This window comes from Salvelinus fontinalis, chromosome 36 (assembly GCF_029448725.1).
Source record: "Salvelinus fontinalis isolate EN_2023a chromosome 36, ASM2944872v1, whole genome shotgun sequence".
NCBI classification, from domain to species: Eukaryota; Metazoa; Chordata; class Actinopteri; order Salmoniformes; family Salmonidae; genus Salvelinus; species Salvelinus fontinalis.
In genome coordinates, this window is record NC_074700.1 from 21,463,833 (window position 1) to 21,474,914 (window position 11,082).

Here is an 11,082-nt window from a genome sequence, read left to right on the forward strand (position 1 = left end):
TCACCACTTTATTTTAAGAATGTGAAATGTCAGAATAATGGTAGAGAGAATGATTATTTCAGCTTTAATTTCTTTCATCACATTCCCAGTGGGTCAGAAGTTTACATACACTCAATTGGTACTTGGTAGCTTTGCCTTTAAATTGTTTAACTTGGGTCAAATGTTTCAGGTAGCCTTCCACAAGCTTCCCATTCCTCCTGACAGAGCTGGTATAACTGAGTCAGGTTTGTAGGCCTCTTTGCCCGCACATGCTTTTTCAGTTCTGCCCAAAAATGTTCTATAGGATTGAGATAAGGGCTTTGTGATGGCCCCTCCAATAACTTGACTTTGTTGTCCTTAAGCCATTTTGCCACAACTTTGGAAGTATACTTGGGGTCATTGTCCATTTGGAAGACCCATTTGCGACCAAGCTTTAACTTCCTGATTGATGTCTTGAGATGTTGCTTCAACATATCCACATCATTTTTCTACCTCATGATGCCATCTATTTTGTGAAGTGCACCAGTACCTCCTGCAGCAAAGCACCCCCACAACATGGTGCTGCCACACCTGTGCTTCACGGTTGGGATGGTGTTCTTCGGCTTGCAAGCCTCCCCCTTTTTCCTCCAAACATAACGATGGTCATTATGGCCAAACCGTTCTATTTCTGTTTCATCAGACCAGAGGACATTTCTCCAAAAAGTATGATCTTTGTCCCCATGTGCAGTTGCAAACCATAGTCTGGATTTTTTGGAGCAGAGTCTGGATGGTTTTGGAGCAGAGGCGATATAGGACCACAGTTTTACTGTGGATATAGATACTTTTGTACCTGTTTCCTCCAGCATCTTCACAAGGTCCTTTGCTCTGAAGTACGTTCATCTCTAGGAGACAGAACGCATCTCCAGAACGCGTCTCCTTCCTGAGCGGTATAACGACTGCTTGGGTCCATGGTGTTTATACTTGCGTACTATTGTTTGTGAACGTGGTTCCTTCAGGCGTTTGGAAATTGCTCTCAAGAATGAACCAGACTTGTGGTGGTCTACAATTTTTTTATGAGGTCTTGGCTGATTTCTTTGGATGTTCAAATGATGTCAAGCAAAGAGGCACTGAGTTTGAAGGAAGGCCTTGAAATACATCCACAGGTGCATTTCCAATTGATTAAAATTGATTAAAATGATGTCAATCAGCCTATCAGAAGATTCTAAATCCATGACATAATTTTATGGAATTTTCCAAGCTGTTTAAAGGCACATTCAACTTAGTGTACACTTCTGAACCACGGAATTGTGATACAGTGAATTATAAGTGAAATAATCTGTCTGTAAACAATTGTTGTCAAAATTACTTATGTCATGTACAGAGTAGATGTCCTAACCGACTTTCCAAAACTATAGTTTGTTAATTAACAAGAAATTTGTGGAGTGGTTGAAAAACGAGTTTTAATGACTCCAACATAAGTGAATGTAAACTTCCGACTTCAACTGTAAATAGTATAGGACTACTTTCCAGTGTTTTTCTGTTTAGCTTGATATGTTGCAAGTACCCTGACAGCCTAAATATGTGATTTCTTCCACAGAACTTGAGAGGATCCTGAAGTTTGCAGGTGTATATTTTTTTTATTTCAGTGTAAAACTACATTAGTATACAGATATTTTAGAGTACATCTCAACCACATTAATTTTGTAGTAGGCCACATGTTAACCTCATTCAGGCCAACTGATAGGCCTTATATATGCCCATATATCTTTTCATATCAATAACAACCATACATGATGTTATTCAGTTGATGTGACATTGGACCCGGACACAGCAAACACACAGCTGATTCTATCTGAGGACGGGAAAGAAGTGAGAGATGGAGGGAAGATACAGGACCTCCCTGACTGTCCGCATCGCTTCGATCACTTCGGCAGCGTCCTAGGACACAACAAGCTAACCTCTGGGAGATCATACTGAGAGGTGGATGTCCGGAACAAGACGGGTTGGGATCTGGGAATAGCAAGAGGAGATGCCAACAGGAAGGGGAAGCTCTCTGTGAATCCTACTAACGGTTACTGGGCTATAGTGAATTATAATGGTGCCAAATGCGGAGCCTTGGGTGACCCGCCTTTTCTGTTGTCACTGAGAGAAAAGCCCCAGAAGGTGGGGGTGTTTGTGGATTATGAGGAGGGGTTGGTGTCTTTTTATGATGTGGAGGCTAAGGCTCACATACATTCTTTCACTGGGTATTCCTTTATTGGGGAAATATATCCATATCTCAGCCCACATCTTCTGAATGGGGAGGAGAACTCAGACCCACTGGTCATCACCAAAACAGGGTGATGTCACGCATTGCTCAGCCTTATAGGAGAAAGACATTCACTTCAGGTTAGGATTAGGGCTACAGCTAGAGTTAGGGTCGGGTTAGGGCTGTGGCGGTCACAAAATGTTGTCAGCCGATGATTGTCAAGCAAATAACTGTCGGTGTCAAGGTAGTTCACTGTTAATTAACATAAACACATTTAGCATCTCCTGGCTTCCACACATGCAAGCAACTGGTGCAGACCTTTGAACGTTAACATTTGAAAAAGTCTAATAAGTCCATGTAATATAGCCTACAAATTCACAATAAATCCATTATTTATTTTAGACAGGTCTAAAGAAGCATGATATTAAGAAAATGTAGTCTATTTCAGAAGAACAGAAAAGCATACTTTGAGATGTCCTTATTTTAGGTCCTGATCTGGCTATGCCAAATGGTTGTGGGCTACACTAGTTAATTTAGCAGACAAGATTTGCTTAGAATTTTGTTGCATTATTGTATGAAGAATAAAATTGAACAAAGCTGAATAAAATAGAAAGGATATTTTCTCCAATAGATTTGAGGAAGTGCGCACATGTGGCTATTTTAGGTTTAGCGGTTAACAAAGAGATAGGTATTCCTATATTCTTAAGAGTTATTCCTGTAACTTTAATTGTTCTACAAACGTTGGGCTATATGTTTAGATGTCTAATACATTGTAAGGCTGCATGATGCGACTCTAATGATTTGAAAAAAATTGCTTGAAAGGCATGAGCTCTGCTTAGTTTTGCCGCAGGCTGTACACACGACATCAGTCACTCATTCACAATTTGACAAGCACTTGAGTATTCCTAGAATTTTACAGTGGCATTCCCTTTGTGTGGCTGTAATGCACCCTAAGAAATGTCATTCCTTTTGCAGCCAGTAGCCGTTGTGCCCTTCTCCCTGAGTGCTGCTTGCTCTGAATCACCTCTCACTAACATGGCTCTCCATCACTTGATCGGGTCTTTCTCACAGGCTACAAGTGAAGACCGACACTTCGGGGACACAACTGCACGTGTCCTTATCCAATTCCGAGGTTCATATTTAAGTTATTGGAAGAACTGTCCACATTTACTTTTCATCAGCCAACAAGATGAGTAGGCCTAACGAACAGCAAAAGCACAAGCCTATGTCAATCTACTATCCCCCATAGTGCAAAAGTCAACCTATTCTGTTCTGTGCGATACATAAATATTCCAAACATAGTCTGGGCCAGTTGTGGGATGTGATAGATCCCAAATTAAAACAACCACTAGCATCAAAAAACATTTTTTTCGCAATATGACTGACCCAACAGATCAGAACATATAGCTTAAAATGTTAGGCTATTAGGCTATTTATTCACATTATAAGCGCAGCAATGCGCACATGGTAGTAGGCTATAATTAGCGGAAAACACTTATCAAATGTGACCGCAAATGCAATTATGCTTGAAATGCTTTTATTATAAAGGTGCATTTTTCTGGTGAAAATTATCTTACCCAAACTGTAAACTCACACGCTGCTAATGTTTGTCAGTAAAGCGGATTAAAGTACTTAGTTTTAAGAAGTTATTTGGCAACTTTATATAGAGCTATGGGCTAGGCTACATGAGGTGTGCGACTATGATTAGAAAAAGTCGCAAAAAAAGTAATTGTTTCTTATGCTGGGCATCATTCTCAAGTGATAATATATAATAGGCTAATATTGTCACCCATCAGACTATTCTTGATTTAATCTTTACATATACTAAATAATACTTGTATGACATTAGTTTTGATTGAGAACACACCACTATCATGCACCTGTATTACAACAGGGGCAGGGTGAAAACATGTCATCTATGCACTTAAAGAGCGAATGGAGGAGGCTTTTCCCATGGTTCATTTTCATTCCAGTCAGGTAGGCTATACTCCTGTTATAATATAAGCAAAGTGCTTAATATTAGGAAGGTGTTACAATGACCCCAGTCGCAGAGAAACACAGCAAGCAGAGGTAAGGGTAAATCCAGATCTTTACTAAAAGTCTTAACAGAAACAAAGCAACCACACAAGAGTGCACTAAACATAAGAGCTAAGCAAGGATCCAGGCCAACAGAGGAACCTAAATAGCCAGGCAACCAGGTGAACAGAGGAACCTAAATAGCCAGTCAACCAGGTGAACAGAGGAACCTAAATAGCCAGGCAACCAGGTGAACAGAGGAACCTAAATAGCCAAGCAACCAGGTGAACAGAGGATCCTAAATAGCCAGGCAACCAGGTGAACAGAGGAACCTAAATAGCCAGGCAACCAGGTGAACAGAGGAACCTAAATAGCCAGGCAACCAGGTGAACAGAGGAACCTAAATAGCCAGGCAACCAGGTGAACAGAGGAACCTAAATATCCAGGCAACCAGGTGAACAGAGGAACCTAAATAGCCAGGCAACCAGGTGAACAGAGGAACCTAAATAGCCAGGCAACCAGGTGAACAGAGGAACCTAAATAGCCAGGCAACCAGGTGAACAGAGGAACCTAAACAGCCAGGCAACCAGGTGAACAGAGGCACCTAAATATCCAGGCAACCAGGTGAACAGAGGAACCTAAATATCCAGGCAACCAGGTGAACAGAGGAACCTAAATATCCAGGCAACCAGGTGAACAGAGGAACCTAAATAGCCAGGCAACCAGGTGAACAGAGGAACCTAAATAGCCAGGCAACCAGGTGAACAGAGGATCCTAAGTAGCCAGGCAACCAGGTGAACAGAGGAACCTAAATAGCCAGGCAACCAGGTGAACAGAGGAACCTAAATATCCAGGCAACCAGGTGAACAGAGGATCGATCCTAAATAGCCAGGCAACCAGGTGAACAGAGGAACCTAAATAGCCAGGCAACCAGGTGAACAGAGGAACCTAAATAGCCAGGCAACCAGGTGAACAGAGGAACCTAAATAGCCAGGCAACCAGGTGAACAGAGGAACCTAAATAGCCAGGCAACCAGGTGAACAGAGGAACCTAAATATCCAGGCAACCAGGTGAACAGAGGAACCTAAATATCCAGGCAACCAGGTGAACAGAGGAACCTAAATATCCAGGCAACCAGGTGAACAGAGGAACCTAAATATCCAGGCAACCAGGTGAACAGAGGAACCTAAATATCCAGGCAACCAGGTGAACAGAGGAACCTAAATATCCAGGCAACCAGAGGGGGCAATCAAACACAGGTGAAGCCAATAAGAAACAATCAGGGTAACCTGGAAACTAGAAACAAGGTACGAGGACCCTCCTGCAGTAACCCAAGGAAACACACTCAAAATAAAACAGAAACTGTAACAGAAAGTTGAGAAATAAATATAGTAGGCCTAGCCTATAGAAAGCTGATGTAATCCTCCTCTTTTTTATAGAGCCCATCCTCTTTTCTTGCGCAATTGCATAGCCTATAGAAATGTTGAACAACATGAGCTCATGGACTTGCATGAAGTGTTTGATTAGATTCGATTACATTTGCATTGATGTCAGAGTGATTAGATGGACAATAGAGTGCTTAGTACCAGGCAACTAGCAAGTTTGGTAGACTACTAATTACCAGCAGAAAGCATCAGAACTTGGAGAAGCCTAATTAACGTGACTAAACGGTCACATGGAAGTTGACTGCCTTCATGACTTGTGACTGCCGGTGTTGCGGTAATACGGTCACCGCAACAGCCCTAGGTTGGGTTAGGGTTAGTATGGTGTTAGAAAATTGTCAATTCAATCAGATACATATTTTGTCTTTCTTTTTACTTTGTTACACATTGATGAAAATATTTGAATCAATTGCATATATATAACCAATGAGTGACTACTTTTTGTATGAAATTAAAACTCTTACTGGCATTACAAAGCATAAGTGTATACATCCTGAACCCTCTGTGTAGGCCTGTGTAATGTAGATTTTTGCTGACAGGCCTCTTATTCACACAGGAGCAAGTCAACAAACAATTTAACACCCACCCAAAATAGTTACGCTGGCCATCTCTGAAGTCACACATCAATTGCTGTTAACTCAAAGCACTTTTGGGGCAAATTAGGTCATACACTGCACTGCTGAAGCTATACTCATATAAAGTCATGAATACATCACTATAGCTATTGTGTCGGTTTCGGCGCCAAGATCTTTGTAAGACAGGGTACATACAATCACACAGCACCAGTCCAAGTGAAGGGTTAAACTGGTTTATTAATATCAGGCATCAGCAGCGTTCTTGATATACAAAACTCAAAACAACCAGAGTAAACACTTCATCGCCAGTGGAAGGCGCTCCAATCTTGGTATTTGGGTGTTCAATAACCTTAACTTTAACCACACCTCTAGCTAACGAACAGGCAAACAAAGGTAGCTATATTTGATTATGGATGGTTTTTACACAAATTACTTCAGCCATTTGCTATAGCCAAAAAACAACAGCTGACCTCAACACAGAAGGCAAGCTATTGATCGCTAGCTCAATTCCAAATGCCAGCCCTACATTTTCCCACAAAACATTGCTAGCTAGCTAATTGCCTCTAACCTCTAGAAAGTTAGGGGTTGTCCGATGTTGGGGGAAAATGAGCTAGCAAGAATGCATTTGCACACTGCAGTCAGTCCACAACAGAACGATGCGCTTTGTTTATTTGTAACGTTAGCTAGCAATTTGTTTTCTCAGCAGTTTGAGATGTGTCATACCGTAGCTTGGACTATGGAGTAGCGAGCTAGATAGTGTTGCAAAATACCATTGTAAGGTGACAATTTGCCCAAAGTTTGATGTTGGTTTTGAACTGATTTACTTTCTAGAGGTTAGAGGCAATTGCAGATCTGCTGGACGTCAAGGTCATGTTTCCGGTCGATACAAGTTTGGGTGCCGGTTCTTCCGCAGAGGCAGTTTATCACCTTGAGCTCAACATTTAAATGGTAAGTTTTGCGACTATAAACACCCTTCTAGCTAGCTGACCACCGATTTTCATTGCAATTTATGTAAGTTAGGTTTTGAGAGTTTTCAAAAAAGTTATATACATTTTGTGTGACACGCTGTATATTAAAAAAATTGACTGTGCGACAGACCACACATCATTTAAAATCAAACTTTTTACCTCCGAAATGGAGCTAGCGGATTTCACACAAGTCATTTTTTGTCTTATCGGAAGGCCAGCCAACTAGTCAACTATCTAGTAAACACTTCGGATACTAGGTTGGTCAATATTTTCTGATCAAAATAAAACGGATAAATCTTGTAATTGAACAAAACAGTTAGGTGACCAATAATACAGGACATATTTTATTTACTAAACTGCTTATCAAAAATCTGCTGGTGGTAGTATTTCCAGTGAAATATTAAACATGCTAATTGCTAACACGTTAGCTAACATTTTTACAACACCAATAATCACAAAACATTGATGGCTTGATCACAAGATAACAGTGTTGAAGGTAATATATTTCTTAAACGCTGTTGAATATGCCGATGATACGGGTTGCTACTCTATCATTAGACAAGCTCACCAGATTTTAACATACATTACGCTCCTTCTCCTGTCTACTTGACATTTTAATCCAAATGTGTGCTGATCAACAGTGCCAAATTAACAACTGTGCCATGTGTTGGAGATTTGTCAACATCTCTGCTGTGCACACCAGTGTGAAGCTAGATACAACAAAGACTAGCCACAATACTGGAATTTGTGGTTCGCTTCAAAATTAAAGTCCCCCATTGAAAGTAATTAAAACGGATACATATAGTGGAATCGTGCCATATTTGAACTAGATAATGATTACCAAGATCGGGGTGTTATATAAATTAAACAAAATGCAAGAATTTGTTCATTTCAAACTGTGAGTGTAATAGCATTTAGAATTGCATTATACTGTACATCCTAACCTATGGACCGTGCACCCATGAAATGGAGTATCAGCCTACTCAGTGACACTCACAGAACAAAACTGTGTAGAGTTTACACAAATATTAGCGTCTTAGCTCTTATTGCAGGACTTTGACTGTGTGAAATCATCTCACTATGAAGCCTGTTATGCATATTCAACATACATCTTGGACTGTACAGCCTAAGCTAGAGATTGTGCACACATGACATGGGGTATCAACATTTCAGGGACACTCAGAGAACACACGTATGTAGAGTTTACAGAATTATTATTGTCTTAGCTCTTATTTTGCACCTCTGCCCACTTTGCTTCACTTCAATGAATGGGGCTCTGCTGTTTCTTCGCCCCAAAGCATTTCAAAGATCACAACCATTTGAGACTGAAAATCCCCATATGGATTGACCATCTATGGTTTGCATGCCCTGCTGAAAGACTATCATATGGAATAGGTGGTTGTAGTTCGTTGGTCCCCAGTGCAGTGTTGCTGAGTATACCGGTAGCTAGACCATAGACTGCTGGTTATGTGTCTGGTTATATACACTGCTCAAAAAAATAAAGGGAACACTTAAACAACACAATGTAACTCCAAGTCAATCACACTTCTGTGAAATCAAACTGTCCACTTAGGAAGCAACACTGATTGACAATAAATTGCACATGCTGTTGTGCAAATGGAATAGACAGCAGGTGGAAATTATAGGTAATTAGCAAGACAGCCCCAATAAAGGAGTGGTTCTGCAGGTGGTGACCACAGACCACTTCTCAGTTCCTATGCTTCCTGGCTGATGTTCTGGTCACTTTTGAATGCTGGCGGTGCTTTCACTCTAGTGGTAGCATGAGACGGAGTCTACAACCCACACAAGTGGCTCAGGTAGTGCAGCTCATCCAGGATGGCACATCAATGCGAGCTGTGGCAAGAAGGTTTGCTGTGTCTGTCAGCGTAGTGTCCAGAGCATGGAGGGTGCTACCAGGAGACAGGCCAGTACATCAGGAGACGTGGAGGAGGCCGTAGGAGGGCAACAACCCAGCAGCAGGACCGCTACCTCCGCCTTTATGCAAGGAGGAGCACTGCCAGAGCCCTGCAAAATGACCTCCAGCAGGCCACAAATGTGCATGTGTCTGCTCAAACGGTCAGAAACAGACTCCATGAGGGTGGTATGAGGGCCCGACGTCCACAGGTGGGGGTTATGCTTACAGCCCAACACCGTGCAGGACGTTTGGCATTTGCCAGAGAACACCAAGATTGGCAAATTCGCCACTGGCCCCCTGTGCTCTTCACAGATGAAAGCAGGTTCACACTGAGCACATGTGACAGTCTGGAGACGCCGTGGAGAACGTTCTGCTGCCTGCAACATCCTCCAGCATGACCGGTTTGGCGGTGGGTCAGTCATGGTGTGGGGTGGCATTTCTTTGGGGGGCCGCACAGCCCTCCATGTGCTCGCCAGAGGTAGCCTGACTGCCATTAGGTACCGAGATGAGATCCTCAGACCCCTTGTGAGACCATATGCTGGTGCGGTTGGCCCTGGGTTCCTCCTAATGCAAGACAATGCTCGACCTCATGTGGCTGGAGTGTGTCAGCAGTTCATGCAAGAGGAAGGCATTGATGCTATGGACTGGCCCGCCCGTTCCCCAGACCTGAATCCAATTGAGCACATCTGGGACATCATGTCTCGCTCCATCCACCAACGCCACGTTACACCACAGACTGTCCAGGAGTTGGCGGATGCTTTAGTCCAGGTCTGGGAGGAGATCCCTCAGGAGACCATCCGCCACCTCAATAGGAGTATGCCCAGGCGCTGTAGGGAGGTCATACAGGCACGTGGAGGCCACACACACTACTGATCCTAATTTTGACTTGTTTTAAGGACATAACATCAAAGTTGGATCAGCCTGTAGTGTGGTTTTCCACTTTAATTTTGAGTGTGACTCCAAATCCAGACCTCCATGGGTTGATAAATTTGATTTCCATTGATATTTTTTGTGTGATTTTGTTGTCAGCACATTCAACTATGTAAAGAAAAAAGTATTTAATAAGAATAGTTCATTCATTCAGATCTAGAATGTGTTATTTTAGTGTTCCCTTTATTTCTTTGAGCAGTGTATATTTGAAAAGTTGTATTAAAAAATACCTGGCTTGATAAACTAGTAGGCAAATTTCCCAGCCAAGCATTTAGAGCTAGTAGAGTCATTTTTGTTGTGAAGTGCATTAGCAAAAAGATTAGTCCTTTCTTTATAGCCAAGAGGTAAATTGTATTTTGTTGTCTATTATATCACAGGCTCTCCCCGTCAACACCACCTCATAAGATTGCCTGCTGAAAAACACTTATTTTATTGATGTAGAATAGACATGGGATTTGAAATGAGTATTTGGTTTAATGTTGTATACAGATGTAACTCTGTTGCCCTTGGTTAGAGACAAGGAATATTACTCCGAAGTTACTTATTAACAGTATGACTAACATGATTATTACCAGTCATTTGCTGTAATCTTGTCTTATCATCTTTTGTACACTTTTGTGTTTGAATGTGGACTTTAAACCACAACCCTGGTGCTACCTACTGAGACTAGAATCTAATATTAAAAAAGTTTCAACAAGAATCAACCTCAGTGAGCTCATTCACACTGAACTACTTGACTGTAATGCCAAATATCAGGGTTAATGTGTGACTTAGTCTTTAGACTGAATCAGCCTCCAGTGGGAGCCTCTTGACCGTTCATTCTAGAATATGAGTACAGTATGAGATGTCTGGGATGCCAGACTACAATATGATTGTTCGTTGTGTTCTCTGAGTGTCACTGAAATGTTGATACCCCATGTCATGAGTGCACAATCTCTAGTTTAGGCTGTACAGTCCAAGATGTATGTTGAATACGCATAATAGGCTTTATAGTGAGCTGATTCCCCACAGTCAAAGTCCTGCAATAAGA